The sequence below is a fragment of the Bombus vancouverensis genome, chromosome 3 (assembly GCF_051014615.1).
Source record: "Bombus vancouverensis nearcticus chromosome 3, iyBomVanc1_principal, whole genome shotgun sequence".
NCBI classification, from domain to species: Eukaryota; Metazoa; Arthropoda; class Insecta; order Hymenoptera; family Apidae; genus Bombus; species Bombus vancouverensis.
In genome coordinates this window covers 17,433,201-17,455,789 of record NC_134913.1, presented here as the reverse complement: position 1 = coordinate 17,455,789, position 22,589 = coordinate 17,433,201, and the positions used below count along the sequence as shown (strand labels likewise).

Below are 22,589 nucleotides of genomic sequence, written 5' to 3'. Positions count from 1 at the left end.
CATCACTGTCTACTCATCAACGAATCGAATGCAAGACGAAACAGTGAAGCAAATAAAACACGAGAGCCTGAAACAATATAACGCCACTCTTAAAAGTATCCTTTCATCCAGCACCGTGTCTCGATATCTTTAGGAAAATGTAACTTCCAGACAGCAGCCTGACGTTACTTCGATAATCACTAGCGAAATGATTGTCTCGTTCGAGAGAGGAGTAACCCTCTATCCCCGATAGATGATCCTGTGTTTGCCAAGAGGACTATACGGGCACCTACAATCAACCTGCGAGGTTCGCTCGATCTACAGGGGATACTACCCCTCTTTGAATCACCATAGAAACGAAGGGACGACGCCGGAGAGTGAGAGAGGGTGCAAAAGCCACGGTGCTTAGAATAACGTGACTCGACGCGCTCTAGATGGAAATGGATCTCCATGGTATTACCGAGTAGTAACAAGCAAAGACACGATGTAACGACGTGCTCGTAGAACGTCGTAATAACAGTCGGGACAAATTTATAACACGAATTCGCGATTTTCTTTGTTGTACCGTTGAATTAATTCGGGAAGAAAATCGTGACGCGCGCAGCAACCTCCATTTTAAATCTTCTTCATTTCGCGTATGTTTCCTTGCAAAGCTGTGTGTTTCCTTCCTTTTTTTTTCAAAAAAATACTGCAGTCCTTTTTATAGGATAACACAGAGTAGAAAAGTTGGCAGATCTATGTTTTTAGTAAATGCATCTTTTATTAAAATTTCATACGATTTAAGTAGAAATTGCAGGAATCGATGTGCAAAGTTGCCATTGCAATTTTCATGTTTTGTGCCAGGTTGTATGGAAAACTTCGTTTAAAACAAAAGCCATCGTAACTTGAAAATAGCGGGAAGCGCATAAGTGTTCAGAGACCACTTTAAACCATCACCCATTGTATGCAATACCGGTTGAATTGCACAACTGGGGCAACTCGTATCTCTTTCTTCCTGCAGATAAAAAAGCTGAAACAGCGACAAAATTCCAGAAGCGCAGCCACCCACCCTGTACAATCGCACTTTTCTTCGACTGAAACTTCCTACCATCTCCCGAATCTTTTATATGTTCGATCAAAAAGGAAAAGATGAGATTGAAGTGGGAGAAGAAAAAAATACGTGCTATTCAGTACGTTCCCAAGGACATTATTCCTTTTGAGAAATCCTCCGCATCAGCATCTTTAATATATGAACACACATATGGTACACTTAAGATTGCTATTCATCCCAGAACACTAATATTTTACGACATATATGTTTACAATTAATATTTTCCAACTTCTACACGCATTTTTAAATTCCTTTTAAATTGCACCAACATACGTGATTATGATAATCGTGTCACATCATAGTGCTATTGAAATTTCAAACTGTTTTAGATGACGCATACGATATATGCATATACGTAAAAGTTTTCTATGATAAATTCTGAAATATTATCCGCAAACCATTGTATAAAACAATGAAGACTTCTTGTAATGAACGCAGGGGATGCTAGGATGCGTCGCCTCCGTGAAATTGCCTATCGAGGAACTCTCTCAGGCTCGGTCGACGCGGTTTCAAGTGCACTTGGGGTGGTCGCGTATTTTTAGAAGCTCGTATGCACACGCAGCTGGAGCGCACATGCGCTCGGGGACAAGCACGACGATCTTGCTTCTCGTCTTTGTCGTATAACATCTTCGTGACACTATAAATGTTTTACGGTTGACCTCACCGTGGGCCAAGTAAGAAATATCAGCGGAGAGACAAATTTATTGGACCCCAGGAACGTCAACCCCTGAAGCCACGTCTTCGTAAGATTCAAAGTTGCCACAGTTTATGATATAACGCTGGCAAGTGAGCTCTTTATTCGGCTATGGTAACCGAGAAACGTAATGAGTAACGATAAGAAATTCTCTTGGAGAATAGTAATAAGGTACTCGGCGAAGGGTGAATTTTTCGATAGCATTTTTTGTCATTTTTGGGATAACGTAGCTATTTGTTATCGCATGATTTTGTTTTTATATGGACCACAGAGTGCCAGGAGGGACGTAGAGTCGTCCGCGATGAAGATAATAGTGATTTCTTTATAAGATCATTTAAAGCAACTAATTTAAACAAATTCCTTCCTAATATATTCTTCTGTACTACTTAAAGCGAATCATAAAGTAAATATTCGAAAGTAGTCAATAAAACATAGCAAATAGATATACTGGTTGTGCTAAATATCTGTAATAAATTTTCCTGAAAATTCATAAAAATCATCTTTCATAAACACATGAAGTCTGGAGGTCACGATTGCCTATTATAATGCAGACTATACTTCTGACGTAATTTTTAGAAAACTTCTGACGTAAATATCCGGCATTCGATTTCTGCAGCAATATTTCCTCTGGGAAGAGGGTGACAGGCTGGCCGTGTAAACTGGCTGGTCATCGAAATTCACTGATGACATTCCGATTTATAGATCGCCCTCGTCATCCCTCTCAATCTTCGCGTTCTTCTTTACGAAGTGAACTCGCGTAGCTCGTAAGCATAGCGGATCTACAAGATGATCCAGAAGGAGGGCGGCGAAGCACGAGGCCCGGATGATTTTGATAAAACCAGGGACTATCGAAGAATCGGGCTGATCCTTTGAATTTATTCTACGTTGCCAACTTGTCGTGATACGTGAGATTCAACGCAACTACGATCCATCGAGCCTTTTTTACAAGCCAAAATTAAGATCATTATGCTAATGAAAAATAAGGAAATACGAGAATGGACGAGTCAAAGAATTCCTGCAAGCAAAGAAGAACTAGTTCTCGAAAAATTCATACGAGTAAAAGAGTAAATTCGTGCCTTTCGAAGTTGTAGTTTAATTGCGCGGATTTTTAATTTATCTAAATATTCATGGTTGAACAGAGCGATGATTTGACAGTTTCTCAGAAGAAAGAAGAAGTTCGTTATGTAATGCTAAGAAGAAGCGCTCGAGAATGAATAAATTAATGAATCCTTGAAAATAAAATATCATCTCGAAAAACACAAGGCTATATTTCTTGCGTACCTTCGTAGTTCATGTAAACATTTATGATCAAACAAAGCAACGATTCTTGAAATGTTTTCCAAAGAATAGAGAAGAAATAAAGGTTGTGCTGATACAAAGAAAAAAAACTCGAGGATAAATAGCAAGTAAGAAGAAGTCTCGCAAATAAAACATAAAATTATTTCCTTTTATTTGCCTGCACTTTCAATTCCATTAAACAATTCACAATTAAACAAACCGCGAGTAAAATATTCAAATCATTGATCTTGTCCTTGATCTTTCGTCCTTGAGACGATGTACTTATATATGGAATGGAAGGTGACAAGATGAAGTGTTTAGATTTATCATCGTTGGAATAGGTTAGCCTTGATCGACGTTGTCCGCCCCCGGAACTCGAGGTTACACCCTAAACCTCTGGAAACTGCCTACTCTCGACAAGGGAGCACTCTGAAGAGGGGTTTCCATGACGACTACGAGAGAGAATTGTGCCGATAGCCGGGCCAACCGACCCTCTCTGCCTCGAAATGTTCACGTACACCCGCCATACGCGCGTCCTTCAATAAGGACCGTGAAATATTCAAACTGTGAAAATACTACGGCCTTGCTATTGTCCAAGAGATCACAGTAATTTTCTCAATGGACACTACAGAGACTCGTTTCTGTTCTCTCATCTTTCGTTTTCTCGTCTTTTTGCCCCCCTGGATTCTGGATCGAAGCTACAACGGATGTTTAGATAGCGCACGATCTTCTCTTCAGGATATTATGTCGAAAAATAAATTCTTTAACATAGTTACATCATGATGATCTTATAATTTTCATTTTGGGTGTAACATACTGGTTTGTGTAACTTAAAAGAAAAGGATAATGAAAATTACAACGTAATTTCGACATTTCCTTGGAGGATAATGAATCGCTAATGCGGTAGTTTCGTCGCAAGGCTTTAATTTTATTCCAGCTGTTTAAAAGTTTAAAAAAAAAGTCTCCCTTGGTAACATTTATAGACTTTAGTTAAAGTGTATTTTTTTTATATTAAAAAGCAGCTGACGATTTTCTCTTTAGGAAAGATAATCTCGTGATTTTCATTTCACGAAAGTTTCTTGTAGTAAGCGTACAAATACTTTCGCGAGTCAGTGTATCAGTAAGTGTACGTACTAATCGTTTTGGATTGAAAATTAGGCATTTTTTCTACTCGTGCAAATTCGTTTGCCATATTTTTGGAGAAATTGCCGAGGGTTTAACTCCCGACTTAATCGTGTTTCTGATTTACTACGAAAAATATTTGTACCATGCTGCGGCGATAAGTGCGAATTTTCGAGCTTCGACCAGAGTGCACTTAGGCAAATTCGTCGAAAATACAGCGGCCCGCTTAATGAGCGTTGCTTTAATATGCGGCCAGATATTACGATCGCTGCGCATCGTCGCTTGGTTTTACGTCGCCAAGGAATTTACCGCTTTAATTTTAAGATGACGCTCGCGCAAACCTTCTAACTAGCTTGGAAATTGTCAATAAAGGTAGCAAATATTTTATCCGCCGCGGGGACAACTCTCTGATAAAGCCATTTCGTTATGAAGCTCTGTGTCCATTATGGCTTTGCTACGTTTTTATGAAACTTACGGCAAACAGACTGCCTGGACGTTGAACGATATTGAAGCTTATGTCACACAGAAAGTTCAAACGAGGACTGGCTGTTAATTGTTTCCGGTTGACAATTCTTTCAAATGAAACTATGTTTAAATAAGAACACCTTTTTCAACAATCGGTGATTTTGCTATGAATGCGGAATTTTGAAGGATCCACCAAGGGATAAAGTTGCAAGCACTATTTAAAAGCGGAGAAAGAATCTTTTTACACGAGACAACATTTGGAAAATTGTCACGAAAATGGCTGAAAACGAATCTAGATTTAATATTTGAGAAAGGTTAAAGACACTGTCTATTTCGTTTATCCAATTTCTCAATTTCAAGGATTGTTAAATTTCAGATTGTTAATTTCAAACTAATAATTCTTCTAAATCTAGAACGATTAAACTAATTAACCATCGACGAAATGATCTTAAATCACGTGGGAACTATATCCGTCAAATGCCTCGAGTTTCCAAGAAACTACGCGAGTTTGACATTTTCACACAGAAAGTACAACAAAATATCTTCAAAAGTAAATTGCACAATCGTGCAACCGCATTAAAAAAACACCGAGTAAAAGCACGCAATTCATCCAACAATTCTCATTAACGACTGTATAACATGGTAAGGGAAACGAATTTGCCATTGTATTTGTATTTCTTTAAAACCTGGCTGCGCGAAAGTCTAACAAGCGCTTGGGACACAAACGTCGCGTCGTGGATGCGCTTGAAAACCGGGCGTAACTGGAAGAGAGGAAGAAAAAGTCGTGAAACGCGTAGACGGCGTTGAATTAATGAAGACACGGCGGAGAACTTTGCTTCTGAAAACGACGACAGGACCTGGCGGCATTGTCTTTTACTGGCAAAGCGAATGAACGCAGAAGAGAATTAGCTGCCGCTAAGGTCAAGCTCTGCGTTTCCAACCTGTCCGAAATAAAATCTAACAGCGAAAGATGGAAAGAACCACGTAGCGGATTCCCGTTGCTTTTCATCCCGGAGTAATACGAAAATAAGAATACTCGACTAAAATTATCCGCCTACTAATTCCGACTGCTCTTCTCTCAATTTCTCCTATTACCACTTAAGTCGGTTGTGCATCGAAGAAACGAAGAAAGCTTCTGAAATTTGTTTCAGAAGTGGAAAGTCGTCGTCGATGTATATTTGTTTTTCTTTTTCTCTCTTTCTTTTTTTAGATCACTTAGAAGCTACGGTTACTGGCTTATGAAAGTATTTCAACATCTACCATAGGAAACTTTTGCGTTCGTACTGCACGTTTGCACCTTTCGATTGTTTCTTCTTTTAAAGCTAATAAATCCATGCCAACCTTGATAAATTCTCTGCCTAATTTCTTACTGGAAAAACTATTTTACCACGTATTTCGAATATTATAAATAGCCAGTTTATGAAATTGCTAATAGTACCGATCCTTCGTTAATATATATAATCTCTATCACTACTCAAACAAATCATTTACGTAATTAAATAATTTCCGCTATATCATATAGAACTAGTTTTTCTCTTTAGATCAACGAGTCCACAACGACCTAGCCTTGTTTCTTTATTCATCGCGTAAAAAACCGCAACTGCATCACGTAATACACCACCTTTGGATATAATAAATAATCAACTTATACTTGAATATACTAGAACTTTAATTTCTGACTATTACAGCCTTTGCCATCCAAACGAATCGATCACATGATTACGAAATCTCTAATTAATGCTTCATTGTCTTTAAGACGAAAGTTTACAATAACTTTATCCAAAAGTTTCTCGTCGACCACAACACGAAGAGCCACGATCGCATAATACGTGTCTCGGTTGATTCTTCCAGAAATATCTCATTTCCAACAACCATGAATCGACGTAAGCTACCTAGCTTAGTCGGACACGCGATGCTTCGCGAAGGAGCGTTCCTTTTTTAACGATGCTTCGGTTCCATCGATTCCAGCCGAGCCGCTTCTCCGTGCAGAAATATTACGTGACGCCACGTGCTTCTGCTTTCCATCAGTAACAAGTCGAGACTGTATGTTTCTCTATCGAGCCGCGCATTGGCCGGTAGCCGTGGACGAAACCTTTCCAATGCGTGTAAACAAGCGCTTCAAACGGCCTATGGATCAGCAGCTTTTCTCTCGCGCCGCTGTCAAAGGGATCTTGCACGCCAGTTCCCAGAACCACTCGGAATCATTGTGCTACCAGAAGCTCCCTTTGTGTACTCCGTTTTGGGAAAATAAGAAACGAGGGTTGATTCGAACGATGTGGAACTCTCTGAGGGAAAAGGAAAGAGCTAGTGGGTGCAATAGTCCCGAACTTTCCCTTCCAGAAAAATATTATACGTTGCCGTTTATAGCTTTCCATTCAAGAAAAGTACATTGTGTTTTACGAGTACAACGAGTTTTAGTGTTTTACGAGTAAAATTATAAGAAACAACTGTATCTTAGAAATGCGCATTAAAAATTTGATGATTTGATTTTATTTCGTATTTACCTAAATTTATCGTATTTTAAGCTGTCGTATTTTTGTACGAAAAAGGCCTCTGCTTGTTCATTAGTCAAACAGTAAGCCGGTTTATAAAATGCTTAATTCGTCCCTGGTGGGTAATAGCAGAGAAACGTGGAATTTCACGCTGTTCCTGCAATAACGTTCTATACTATCTGAGGATAGTTTATTCAATAGTTCTGACGACTAAGGAACACGACGGAGGTTGAAGTTTTTGGACTAACGGTTTTATGGATGTGACAGAGGAGGATCAATATTGGCTAGTGTACATATTGCAGAGCACACGAGAAACATCGAACGACAAAATCGTTCGACATGAACGTTGCCTTTTAAAATGGTGGAAATTATCGTAGGATCCTACTACAATTAGTTTGTTTAAAATGGATTAAACAGGCGTTGGTTAAACAGGAAACAACGGTTGTTTCACGTGAACTAAATATAGTAACGTACTATAATTAAGACAACTAAATAGTTAATTTGCAACTCTCGTCACCACGGTTCCAACGCTCTCTCTCACGCTGACCACACTCTCTCGACAACGCTAGCAACACACTGACTTCTCGACTAACACTGACTGTTAATTGTCTTTCTCCCTTAGCGTCCCTTTGTCTTTTCTCTTAGTCTTTTTCCGCGTAACTATTCGATTGAAGCACTGACGATACATTAACAGGCCTGTCGGTACTCAGACCTTCTCGTGACATTGTTTATAATTCACCCAATATCTCTTAGGCCTTACATCCACGATACTACGTTATGATTCAATATTGATATCGATTTCGCGCTTAGAACAGTTGGTTCGTTGGTGTATCAAAACGGTCAATGGAAACCACGATTCGGTATCAAGATTCGTCTTGTGTTTAAAAACTACGTAACTAAGAATCGTATTGGAATCTCCAAAAATAAATACGAGAGAATCTGTCGCTCCTAAAGAATTACACGCGTGTGTGTTGAAGATTCGAACGAGAAGTCGTGACGAAGTTAGCATCGATTTCGAATGGAGGAGAAAGGAAACTCGCCAAAGCGGAGCAGGAAATCTATAATCTTCTCCCCTTTCTCTTATCATAGATCGTGTTTCCCCGAGAATATTTCGCGACACGCGAACCCCGTGCTTCCACGCTTCTTTTTCATAAAAAAGGAAAGAGGCGGGAACGTTCAAAGTGGCGTCGCGACCAGATGGAATTCTTTCGACACGCGGGACGATTATTTGAGGATGGTGATCCTGCGGGACCCATTACACCCGAGAACATCCCCCCAACCAGCTGGATCGAATTACAGGGCCGTATCCTGGCAGCGGTTCAATTTTCCAGCTAAATATACCGGCGATGTATATTTGGCGAATTGCTTGTTTCAGACATGTATAGCGTTCACGGTGAAGCGCTATAAAAACACCGTGGAATTTCAATTGAACACGGTTGGCAACTCGAAGAGTTAGAAATCTAATAGTTTATTAGGAAAATAAACTGAAAAAATTCTATGTGGAATTTCAATCGTTCTTGAGAAATGTTGAATTTCGAGAATATGAAAAAGATGTTTCAAAAAAGGTTTATAATAAGTTGCATACGGGGGATAACGTAGGGGGCGATAAATTGTGTTTAGTCTTTTTCCTGTTACGATCTATATCCATTTATTCCAGTTGAACGTCATGCGACGAACAAGTCGTTATGTAAAAGTATTATATAAAGATATTAATCTCATCGAGATAATGATACTGATCGATAAAAAATTCTTACCCCTCATAAATTATGATATGCATGTAGATATTATTGTTTATTTTCTGATAATCTACATAACAGTTACTTAGCTTTTCTATAATAATGTAATTTCATATTTTTAATAATTTATTTATAACTGCTATCGACTAAATCGTTATTTTCTTTCTACGACGATACCTAAGAATTTTAACAATTCATTTTTAATAATAATATTATAAATTAAATCTCCGATTGATTTTCTAACTTATTCAAGTATATACTGAATCGATAATGTCGCATTTGATACGAAAATGGTAAGTGAATCTCCTGATTCATCCAAATTATGAGAAAAATTATTGTGTATCAAGTATATTTATCCTACCTTTCATCAGATCTCTAATTTTTACATTTCTAATTGTTTGCGTATTTCAGAATGTTAGATGAAATATTAGATGAAAAAGCTATTCTTTATATTTCGTTTATGATAAGACGTTACGACCAAATTTGATTTTCATTTTGATTTCATCTGTTATTCACGTTGATGTCTCGTGGTACGCCAAATTACATTAATAGTAGGAATATTATAACAAAAGCTATGTAACTTTCGATTCGTGTGACACGAATTTGTATTAAATGAAGAAAAGTTTATCTTATAAACTGTCTATAATATTTTTCATACGTGTACAAGTATATTAAAAATTTGCCATATGTAAACAGAAAAATAAAATACACTTGTTACGGACGTTACGCAGAATATTACAAAACTACTTTATCATTTAAGGACAAGTAACAGCGCTCCTCGCGAAGAACTATTTACTTCAGAAGCTCCTGTTCACATAGATGGTGGCGACACATGTCCTGCTATCTTGCGCCACCTGGTGTTTCAACTTGTGATCGATTCTCGATTGCAATTCAAATATTGCGAGAATCGAAATTAGAAAAATGGTTATTCGGAAAGTGTTCACCATGAGACAATATTGTAATAATCGCCGATGAACATTCAATCGTCTCGTATTACTGAACCTTTTTAATAATCGTACTACTAACAGAACTTTCTCGATATGACTGTTTAACGAACGAGAATATACCATTTCTTTGTAATATCAATTATCATTGAATTAGCAAAAATATTCATCATACAGTCACAAAGTCAATTATAAACAATTGGTGCATCTGATTCTATTTATATCGTTATGAAATAATACGCGAAGAACTGGGCAAAATAGAGCATACAAAGTATATGCTAATGTTACAATACATCAAAAACTTTCGTCCAACGTTATGGAATCTCACTCCACAGGACCGCCATATATGTCACATACAAAAAATTAACATTTTTTCATCGACATACCCAAATTTCCCAGTTCAGCTGTTCCCATTCGTGGTTCAGGGATATTCTCATCCGAAAATTACGAAGACGGATATTTCTAATGATTTCTTGCGCTGATTTTTCGAAAGAAGATGTAACAAATTTCCTTGGTGCACGCATGACGACAAATAATATTGCAAAACTGTTCGAAAATCATTTGCGCGCGTTTCTCAGTCTGTTCGATACCACCATCTTCTGTTCAGTTTCTGTACTAAGCTAGCGAGGGTCGATAAAACAGAACTCTAGCGCGCATAAATTCAAAAGTTAACGCTTATGAATACATTTAAGATCTTCTGTCTAAATTATTCTATTACGTACAGATTTAAAATCGCATAACGTATGTATATGAATGAAAGATGGTGCTTTTGCATATTCTAGTGTGCCTTAATAAGAGTTACTTCTATCATTTTCAATAATATTAATTTCTGAAATAATTTAAGGTTTCTCTATGTATTAGAACAGAATTAAGAAATTTATTATCATTATATAATTATTGTCATTATATAATAAATATTAGAAATTATTTATTAAAATCAGTTTTGCTACATATTCATTCCTCTAATATCGTTCGCAATAAATTCGTAGTCCAATGAATCGTAATCATCGAATGAAATTTTAATTGTAACAAAATCATTATTATCCCAACAATTTTTTTGTAATTTTGGTCTTGGCTTCTAGAACGTCATTAACTTTTTTTTCGTAAGATCTTCCCACTCTGTTCTTTAAAGACATTGGCATTCTTAAGAGAATCGATTCGTCGAGAGGAATTTTCCCAAGAACAGTGATATCCCTGTCTGGTTTAAAGTTCGTAGTTTATTTTTCTCGACATTCATGATAAATTCTCTTTCAATAATCAATTACGTTTCACACTGCTACTTTTTAATACCAATATCACAGGATATTTCGAGGTCACATAAATCCACTGTGTTTCAGCTATTTTTCTAATGCAGGTTATCCACGAAACAAATTCCAACTATACTATTGCACTAAATACAACATAGCAATAACATAATATTAAATCCTTCAAAAATATTTGTAGGTAACGTGTCCGTATGCGTGTATGTATGTGTCAGTTCAGGAATTCGGTTCCGAAATGATCAAAGTTTCACGAAGTCATTCACGAACTATTTAAAAGGAACGAAATATCATTGGAAAAGATTAATCGTGCGAATTGACTATACACTTAAAGAAACCACGAACCTTTCTTAGAATAAAATTCATATCCGTATCTTGAAAACGGTTTGTGTTACTTCACTCAGAAATAAATCGTCCATCCGCAATTACGAGTCTGTAATAAAGTCCACTCGCGTAGCGCGCGGGTGCGCGATTTACCAGGAGAACTTCTTATTAATTCCAAGGCGGAGGCGGAAAAGCAAATACTTCCGAATTATTCATAATCCCGATGCCTCCAAGACTGGCATAATGGACGTCCGCGGAATAAAAGGTTTTCGCCGTGGTTCTGTTGATTCCTTTCATCGGTGAAATACTCGTCTACTCTCCTCTCTACCCCTTAGCGTCTGGAAATTCGCGCAAGAACGCTCGAAAATGATTTCAAGGACCTGGAACCGCAGTCATTACGCTCAAATACGGGCGCCGTGTTTCGCATTCGTCGATTTCCTCGTCTACCGAGACTCTTAGATTTTAAAGACCGTGAAAATTTCTATTCAAACGATCCTTCTTGTTTTTTTATTTTCGCCGTGAAAAATCGTCCAGCGAAAGAGAAGGAAGAAAGTACGCGGGATAGAAGTAAAGAGGGAGAAACGCTGGATTTCTCAAGCAGACCGCTATCAAAAGTGATCCAAATCTCTGTTGCTCGTTCGAATCGATTCTCTCCGAGTCTCTTTAGTTCATTCTTGTTCTCTGTATTCGATGGAAGAGCTATGTGACGTTACGGAAATGGCCACGCTATTATGCGTTTTCTTGCCGTTGACGTTCAGTCCTCCTTCACGACAGCGCTAATTTACCGGATTTCATTAGCCAACGCGTAAAGGCGGCTCTTTTTAATCGAGCTGGATTAATTTGCCGCATACTGCCTGTATACTTGCTTCTTTATACCTTTTTCAAGTAGCGTAGTCGCTTTCTTGTTTAAACGTATGAACTATTAACGTTCGAATGAGAAGAGGTAGATTAAGTCGATTCTAATTAAAATTTAAACTTGCTCATTCCCGATCTCACGAATCAATTGGTTCTTTGGACACACGTGATATTCTGCTTCTGAAGATTATATCTGTCTTATCAGAAGATTATTTCACATTCAAAGGAGGTTAGATGGTAATTAGACTGTACTTATTAAGCCATATCCTAGCTTAAACCTCGAATTACGCTAGATTGGATGAAGTAACCTGTGGATTAGATCCAAATTACAATCAAACGGGACCAATTCTAGAATAGATAAGCCAAGTGCTCGAACTGGACCTGGATTAAGTTCGAAGCGAATCGAGAGATCTAATTACCTTCGCACCAAAAATCTCCGGTTCACTTTATCAATGTACAATATCAATACGATTCTCGATTATCGACCGTGTGATATTTGCTTTTTCATTTGGAAAAATCAAACGAAATATGGTTGGCGAAATGTGGAACGGATCACGCATCGAATAAAGCCCGGTCGCCATAGCTGATTGAATTTTTTAGCTAAACACACGCGAGCAGGTGCGCTGGAATTTATCCAATCCACAGATTAGATTGCTCCTGCGGTTTCCAGCTCGATACGCGTCCGTCGAGATTATTAAAACATCCTCGTTATTAATCCGTGGCTTCGCTAGAGATTCTCGACGAGCACTTTTCCCACATTTCCCACCGGTTCCCCCCATTTTCATTGTCCTATTCGCCCTCCTTTCTCTTCCCTGCTAGACGCTTCGATTGAATTCTAATTCCATCACGCGATTTTCTCGAAGATTTCTCGCCACCAACCTCTCCGTTATGAGTGCTCCATCGTAAAAAATCCACGAAAGCTCGTGAAAAATCCAGTTTCGATCCCTGGTCTCCAGGCTTCCCAACGATTACTGGCAACATTCACGCTCGACAAAAATGATTTGCGAATTTTTTGATCGTATTTCAGGGGTTATATTCATATTTTCTTGGGGTAAAGCGCACGGTTAGGGCGTGGAGAAGGACTTGTTTGCCAACGAGGCAGAAAGGGAGAAGGAGTGTGTGTGTGTGTGTGTGTGTGTGTTAGAGAGAGAGAGAGAGAGGGAGGTTGTAAAGTGGAAGTTTCATGGAATATTGTGGGTTTCGAGAGGCTGGCGGACGTAGCAAAGGATGAAATTTTGCTCGCGATTGGAATGTTTTTCGGAGAACGTGTTCCAGGCTGTTGTGTTGCAGGGAAGTACATTGAACGTTTTAAGGATTCTGCAACGTAGGAAAATTGCAAACGGGCGGAATTATCTTCTAAGATCGAAATAATATTCTTGCGGGGAAACGAGAATCCTTTATAAAGGGAGGTTTGTCGAGAAATTGCTGCCATATTGCTAGGAAGAAATTCATCTTTTCTAGAGGATGGAATTACTCTGTGGTTCTTCTGGTTATTGTGTTGTTACAGCACGGATGTTTACTTTGTAAGTGCCAGATTATTCATCAGTATGTCTACGGGGTATTCAACTGGTTTATTGTTTCAAGAGAATACAATTAATATTGCTTATTCGTCCTTTTGTAGTTCTACGTGTGTTGAATTATATTCGACGTCCTATTCTATTAGACCTTTCTCGGTTTTTTAATAACGAGTACATTCGTAATAAAGAGAATATGAGAAAATGAACAATTAGGTCAATTAATTAGAATTCTACGTTGATGCATGTGTAAAATACATGTTACTTTCATTACGAATAATGGTCGAGATACAGACATTTTTCACGTTTCCAGAGATACAAAGAAATGTACGTGATACTCGTTTATAACAGGTTCTGTACGATGAACATACGTATTTAATATATTACGTAACACGTACTCGTTGTTAGCAAGTTTTACGATGCGTATGTTTAAAATAATATTTTTAAAAAGATTTCGCGCGTGCATCCGTTAGATTAAACCCGATTTGCGTTTTCCTAGTTTAAAATTGACTTTAAGAATATTCACGCACGGAGTACTGTTGATTAATTATAGCACGTCACATTAAACACAAACATACAAATTTCACAGACAAAATGGCAATAAAAATTTGTCCTCCTTCTTCTGTTCAACGTTCGTTAATTATATATTACATTTGGAATTCCCGAATCTCTCCAAAACGTTATTAATATTTATCGATAAATTGGCAACACGCTCTAAATATAAACACATATTAATTACACAGCGAACGTCATTATTGAAATTTCTCCCTCGATTTTCCTTTTCAACTTTCGAAAATAACGCGCTATTACTCGAATTCCCAAATTTCCGCGGAAGCCCATCTGACAACCTTCGAATACAAACATAACTATAAATACATCCTCGGTTTCCCAAAGCAACACTACTCGACGGCTCTCGAGTCCTCTCAATACTGAGATTCGTGCCAGGTATGTGTATATGTAGAGGAAACAAGAACATTGTAAGACTGGCTTAATGAAGTGCAAGCGGGAGAAATTGCGAGGCAAGGCAGCAGTCGGGAAGATCGGGCGGCAGAAAACTGCACTGCCGTATATCGCGCTTGTCGAGGGCGTAATTAACGAGCGTCACGTCGAAATTACGTCTCAGTGCCGAGAAACGAGCCGTGCACTTTTCAAGGGATGCAACGAAGTCTCGTACTAATTTACCCCAACTTCGTCGAACGTATCATCGGCGACCTTTGTGACGTTCGTCCGTCGCAGGAGAAGCAGCTACGAAAACGACGATGTTCCTCCTTAAATGGACGTGCTCGACAAAGGATCGACGAGCTTTGCTGGCAATTATTTTCTTACCAAGGCCGCTTTTGGCAAACAGACCTTGATTATAAGCCATCACGGCTACTCGTAATTATGTAACGACGACATACACGAGCGCTCTAACAAGTTTTCTCATCGATTCGATGAAGAAAGATTCGACGAGCAATCGCGTAGATCGTTGAATATGCGAGTCGAATTTTAATGCACTTTAATGCACGCGAAAATGTTTGTACACTTGTTCGAGAAATTAGCAAATGTACACATGTATTTAATATTGACCAAAATGAAATAAAAATTTGACAAATTGCTGACGTAAAATCGATCGACAACGTAGCGAAGAATATGATTTTGTTTCAAAATTGTATCTCTATGAAATTTGAAAAATGTAACTGTTCTGTGTGTTTCTTCTATGGGCCTTAAACTATATCGTTCACGCCTGTTTAGTTTCATAATTGAAAATAATGATCATGATATTTGTTTTGTGCATGAGGCAACAAAACTCGAAAGCATCGAGGATGGTTTAGAAAATCTTTTCTATTTCTTCGCTATCGGTGTTTAATTAAAAAAGAACGGCTGCTAGAGATGGTTGGGGACCAAATGAATAGAGTTCAATTTCGTTTCATTTTCTCGAACGGCAGAAAAATCTTCTTAACGATGATTCGCTGGCAAATAGCTAGCAGAGACTTTTCTAGCACGAGCGAGCTGTGATTTCCTCTCTCTCTCTCTCTCTCTTTCGCAGGGAGCGAGAGCCCTTGCTCGTGTTTCTGTCGGGTTTAAGGTCAGCCGGGGAACGCCATTTTTCCGCGACAGAGCAGCGGACGTAAGAGGATTAAGCCAGTTTTCTTGCCTGCGGATTTGCCGCGTTGCACAGATGCTGCTGTTCGCCATTTTCACTCCACTCTCGGCCATTTCGCAAAGGACGATCCTCTATGCAATTAATGGCAGATTTACGAACCCTTTGTTATATATCCGGAATTTCCAATGCTTTAATTAATATCATGCCCTTTTGTTCTGTAGTCAGCAAATAGACACAATTGATTCTACAGAAATATCTAGTCAGATAGCGAGTTCTTAACCTATGAAGCTTTCAATTCAAGACTCACTAACGTGTGAGTGAGTTTCAATTCTTGAAGTTATTATTATTTATCATTAACGCAGATTCGTATCCTTTCATAAAACATGTTAGAAAAACATAGAATCGCCATTAATATCATAGACGACGAGACAGTACCATTTTGGATCAAATAAAACCAGGCTTCGCTGATAGAATCACGAGTTTCTTAACGCATTAACGCACATTTTATCCGAGTTATGCGTAGATGAAATAAAGCTTAATTTATATTGTAAAAATCTGAAAACGTCGAACCTATTTTCACATTATAAATCAAAGTTTTGTTCCAATGCAATCCAAGTTCCTACGAATTCAATCACCGTTATTGTTCCTCACGTAAAGATTTCCAAACAAGCGAACAAACACCAGCGCTTTCGTATCGGAAAAGAGTTTGCCCGAACGAAAATTACATCACTTCGGTTCATAGTTCGCAGTTATAACCGACAGAGCACGTATATTCGAAACAATTTAGACCATTTTGCGCGTGATTAATTCCGAGAGGCAACTCCGCACGATCGCCATTAAAGACAAGTTCTCTATCTGAGAATCAAGATTGAAAGTACGCTCCGTGATCTAATATTAATCATTCTTTGGGCAAAGTTTCTCGCGTTTCTATGTCAAAATCGCGAACCCCTTTTGTTCCACCCGAGTCAAAAGGTATTAGATTAATATCGCGGCTCGTGGAAACTCGATATTTAACCTGACGATGGAGGGGCGAGTTCTTTGAGCTCGGTTCCGTATCAGGCAGCGGATTAAGCGGATGAAGATTAAAAATTAAGGGAGTGCAGTTAGATTTCTCGTTCCCTGCAAGATGAGAACTTCTTCCACGTACCTCGATCCCGACTTTCGTTCACGAATTCTCGCGGAAATTATTTTCACCGAACACGCGTGCAATGTGCGTGACTACGAGGATAGAATTAATTAGAGAACTATGGTTCGGATAAGTACTCACAATATGGGGTATGCGGTGTGGCGTCTTGGCGTGGTAGGTCAACCTGAAACGACAAGAATACGGTTTCGTTATCTTGATATTTCGGTAGTTGCATCTGTTGTTCCATTTATGAATCGTTTTACGATACGCGTATCACGATGCAGATGCAGCTTGTATTAAATCGATTATTAAGTGGAATATTTATGAAGGATAAATATTCTTGTATTAAAATTTAATTACCAACATTTGTGGATCATGAATATTAGCTATTCTGGTTGAAATATGATCACGGAAATATCTGTGAAATATGAATATTATTTGCGCGTATACATATTTTCCATATAACGTTACAAAACGATTTGTTTTCCTTTCTCCCTCATCTTTCTCTTGTTCGTTTTATTCAGTTAGAAAATGGTTTCTTTTCCTTACCACGTATGCACCGTCCTTTTAATGTTGTTTTACAAAGTAGCTTTTAAGATATCCTTTAAAAGCAAGTAAATGCTCGTGTAACATAAAACTACTTATTACATCTGGACACCAGTATACCAAAATGGAGCATACCTCCTTCATAAAATTCCTTATACTTTCTTCTTAAACTAAACATTGGCGCCACTCCTCATTCTCCGTGGAAACAGATAATTACTCGTTATTCACATCCGCAGTTAATCACATCGCTAGCAATTTTCCACGTATACTACAGAATTTTCTCATAATCCGCGTAACGTATATTCGCAGGATGCTATTTTAAATTTCCCCGTTCGCTTTAAAATATTCTCTTGATCCGTGTGAGCAAATACACGAAAATGGTACAAAATTGTATCATTCGTTTCGCAAAATCTTCCCGTAGGTCATATAATCGTGTTACATTCATAAAAAATCATACAAAATTCTTTCGTTCATTTTACAAAATTGTCTCGCACATTTCACGAAATTCTCGTCTAATTCCACACATTTTCGACTTTGAAATCTTCGATTCTGCGAAATTCACTCGGAAGGGACCATCTTCGTCGAAGACCTCTCTTGCTACCGCAGCATTTCTGGCGATTCGATTTCAAACGAAGGCGTCACTCACTCGTTTCACCAATCAATTCCGATGATCCTTCTCTGTATTCAAAGCCGGCGCGCGATCTCTAGCGCGCCAGAGAAGAGAAGACCGTGGTACTCGAGGGAGTAACGATCCTCACGGGTGCAGTTTCGATCGTTTCAATTCTGGTCGCGTCGTATCGGAGAACCACCCTCCCCGAAACGAAAATTTCCATGGAACGTTGGAGGGGGCTGTGTGTCAGACGACGCGACGTGGCGAGGCATCGCGAAATTTTCGGCCGCACCGGAAGAGCGGTCCGATTTAAAATGGAAATCGAGACCCCGTTCGCGAAACCCCTGGCTGAGGGGAAAAATAAACGATGGGCCGGGCGTAAATTATGGAACGGGGGGTCAGAGACGACGGCAATTTCGTGAATCGACGGACCAAACGTTGTTTCGAACGCTGATCGATATTTAAAGGGGTTATCGAACGCGGTGCCCCGATTGATTGCCGTGATCGTGCACGGTACAGTGGATCTCGTTTTCGCATTTAATCCCACGGCTTTGGGCATTTGAACACGCTTCGAATTTCCTGCTCTCTACCTTTTTTTATTCTCCTATTCTTTTACAGCTTTAGTGCGGTTATAAAGTGAATTTCGTGGAATTGTATTTTAGTAATTTCGGCGGAAAGATGTTCGGAAAGATAATTTGTTGGAACGTAACGAATAATCGAAAAGTGAATCAACATTTACATCGTTCATCTTATCAGAACGTAGACGAGAAAGGTCGTTGTGCTATTTTGAGAATAAAGTTAGAGAAAGACTCGAGTTATTACGTTAAATCTGGCTTGTAAAGCGAAGTTCCTAATCTTAGGAAAATTATCCTCGCAGTTCTCTGTTAGCTTACAACGAACTCCTTCGAGCCATAATCAGCCTTATTTCATAAGCAACCCCTTTAAGATCTTCGAACAAATTTATCCGTCTTAAATTAAATGAAAGACGAAGAATAATCCAAAGAAGCTTAATCCCAGAAACTCGTTGCGAGAAATTTCATTTTCACAGCCATTGTCCGTTGCAAGCAATTGTATTTCCACAAGCATCGTCCATCACCGAGTAAATCACCATTGAAAATGATTTTTCCAAAAGAAAACTATTTATAAGATGGAGTCATTCGACCGCTTGACAAATTACAGACATAAATTCTGCGAATTTCCAGCCATCGCTCTTACCGCAGGGTAACTGTGTGGTGTGATTGCAACGGATGCGAGAGGAAGACGCCGAATCAAAATTGAAAAGATCCACGTCGTTTTCGCCGTCGAAATTAATCGCATCGACGCATACCAGCTAATCCAATGACCGTGCTCTTAGTCGGCGAACCGCTGTCGACTCGAATTTCTAAAACTAAACCCGGCTTTCCGTGGTCAGAGAACTACGCCGAAAATTTCACCTACCAAGGTGGAATTTATTTTCTGGACATCGAATTACGTCGTCCTTGCCAAATAACGTGTTTGCGTGGATAAACGATGGAAATTCGGAGGGTTGCTTGGTGGAGCTCTATATAGTGGATGCTTTTTGGGTGGAAAGGCGAGTGGAAGAATAGTGACGCGTCAATGAAGATATATGTGACGCTTTTAGGGATAAAAGTTGGCGAATGTGTCTTTGGAGATGGGAAATGTGTTAGGTCAAAGGATAGAGGGAGCTAGATGGTTCTTGGGGTTATGAAAACGTGTTTGAGTTAGATAATGTTGCGAATTATCGATTAAAGAACAGCTGGTCAGGTCAAACCGATCGGTTGATTTCGCGTACCTCGGATGAATTAACGTTCAAGATGAAGGAGGTTTGATAGATCGAGTATTAGAGTAATCCAGCACTGTATTTGCATTTGTTGTATACTCAAAGTGTGATGTTAGGAACACGGCGGTGGTAAGATCTTGTTGGGAGTGAAGTATTACACCCCCACAATACGATGTCTGATGATGAACTGTCCTCTTACGTTGCTGATTCTCCCTACCAGCCGTTGGGTTTCGTCTGTCTATCGTGTCCTTCCGGTTGGTCCTTTTCCGGGGTTTTTTACCTTACCTCGGAGTCATCAGGTTTACAGCGGGGAGGACATGTAATTCGGAACTTCTTAAAGAAGGGAATGGGCCTGTCCGCGCCATAAACGGACGGCCACTCAAAATTCCGAACAGGTAATTTACGGCGAGTAGGTAATAATGGTAGAAATTATGCTTTTTCTACTATCCTGCGGTATTTAACGTGATATTATAATATTCGAAAAAGATAAGTGGATACTTTATATAACTAATTCTTTTCATAGAAGGAGGAAAAAAAAAAAAAAATTGGGGAGTCTTTTTTTTTACAAAGGTCGCATGTGTAAATGCAATGAATGTTGAGTGTATTTTCTAGTCAAATGGTTGAACCGTAATCGTCAGTTCAAAGGTAACTAATATTAAAAAGATCAAGAATAAAGAACTTCCGATGTGATTTACTCATTTTAACGCACCAACCTTTTTTATGGGCGTATTTTTCAAGAAGCTCTTCCATCGTATTGTTCGTTACAATCTCGTGCAAATTTTCTAAATAATATTTGCTTCACCCAGTTCCGCGTATATTTTCTCCGTTAAGCTTTATCTAAAGTATTTATCGACTTCCTTAATATCTCAAACATTTTCTTCTCGCCGAAAGAACCTTAAACAAGCACGTAGAAAGAAACGGAAATGACATTTCCAAGCTTGGCTGCACAAAAGGTGGAAAAGAACAGGCGTGAAATTGAATTTCGTGATCGCGAGGTAACACCGTGAAAACTTAAACAAACGGGAGGGAGGGCGAGAAAAACGAGTTAACACCCGACATTAATCGGATCCATCACGCTCAAACAAATTACTCCCATTCTATTATACAGTTCCGTCGCGATCAGCCAGCTCGATTGAACAGCGTTAAATCGAATTGACGGAAAAGTTCGCTGAAAAATTCACCTTCCCATGCGAGAGAAAAAAAAAGAAAAAACGAACAAAATATCGTTCGTTACGAGTCGAAGGAAGAAACGAGGAGGAACGACGTCGATCGAATCGAGGACGGTCGAATGATAGATCGTACGATTCGTATCCTTTTTGAGCGAGACGATCGTTCGTGTTCCTTTTTAGGAAGACGACGTAAAAATCCATGTTTCTGCAAACATGGCTCGAATTACTCGACCGGTCGATCAATGTGATTCCGAATAAGTCGTTTCACGTACTTGCTACTCTTGTTTCGTTTTCAGTTTCGTTAATCGGGTTGCCGGGAGTTTGCTATCCCTCGCGGAAAAAAGATGGCAAAGATCGAACGATCGATCATCGAGGCAATTCAATAGGCAGTTTCAATCGCATTGTGTATTTTGTTCGGCGCGTAATTAAAACGCAGAAAGGCTTCGATCATCGAAGTAAAATTCAACAAGAAGTATCGGAATGCGTAATCTACAGATAACGCTTATCAAAAGACTCCACTCTGTTACGATCTTCGAATTTTTATCCGGTCTTGCTTTTGTTTCGATCGATGAGAAGATTTTTAGTGAAATTCCAGCGCAAGTTTCGAACGAGAAATCGTCCTTTGTATTCTCCTGAAAAAGTTCATATTTGCGTGAAAAATAACCCGAGGGATATAGCAGAGGAATCCTACAAACCTCTTTCACCATTATAATTGTAATTTCTCGAATCACCTAATCAACCAATTTCCTATTCAAATTCCCAATTAAACTGCCGAAAGTTCTTCACCTCAATTAAAACACCTAACACCTACATCGAGATGTTGGATCGAAGGGCGATAGCTCAGCACCGATTGCTCCACGCGGAACAATTTCCAACCCGGAGGCGGAAACACGATTGCCGGTCGCGAAGCTAAGCCCACGAACTATAAAGCAATTACTTTTACTCCCTTTCGTAATCGATTGCTTAGCTAGCGGCTACTACGTGACCTGTATCGTCTCGTGTGCACATACCGACTCGGTGTTGGCGATTCCGTCTCACGTTCCTGTCGTATTTCTGTATCGCTTACGAGCCGCCTTTCGTCTTATCGAATTCCCAGCGCGACTTCAGCCGACTACTTCCGTCCGATAATAAAATCCGGAACTAATATCCGCGAAGGCGGCGTTCAATGGTTCTCCAGAGTGCATCGGTCTTATTGTTGCACGTGAGTGTTTTGTTCTTCGACGACAGGCTGCGAATCGGACGATTTATCGTACTCGTATAATTGCGAACTGCCCTTGGTGGACGAGGAACTGGACTTTGTCAGACAACAAGATTGGTAATAAGCTATACAACTGGTTAACTGCGCGAACTGAAAGTTACATAAATAAGATTATGTTAAGAACACTGTTTTTTTTTTTTTTAATTTACCCTGGAACGTACCGTTACTCGTGTTATCTTAATTAATAATTTATGTAATGAAATTAGGAAATTGATAGAGAGTGAAGCGAAGAGAGGTCAATTAGAATAACTTATTCGCGGAA

At 39.0% G+C, this 22,589-nt stretch overlaps 1 protein-coding gene across 2 annotated transcripts in view; it reads right to left on the bottom strand.

The window, feature by feature from the left end:
• The window catches only part of LOC117154049 (RNA binding protein fox-1 homolog 2), a 330,394-nt gene that overhangs the window by 194,603 nt on the left and 113,202 nt on the right, over positions 1–22,589 (bottom strand). For both annotated transcript variants that reach the window (XM_076617305.1, XM_076617307.1), the window contains one exon: positions 17,106–17,148. The gene's annotated coding sequence lies outside the window, so the exon portion shown is untranslated. The remainder of the gene's footprint in view (positions 1–17,105; positions 17,149–22,589) is intronic.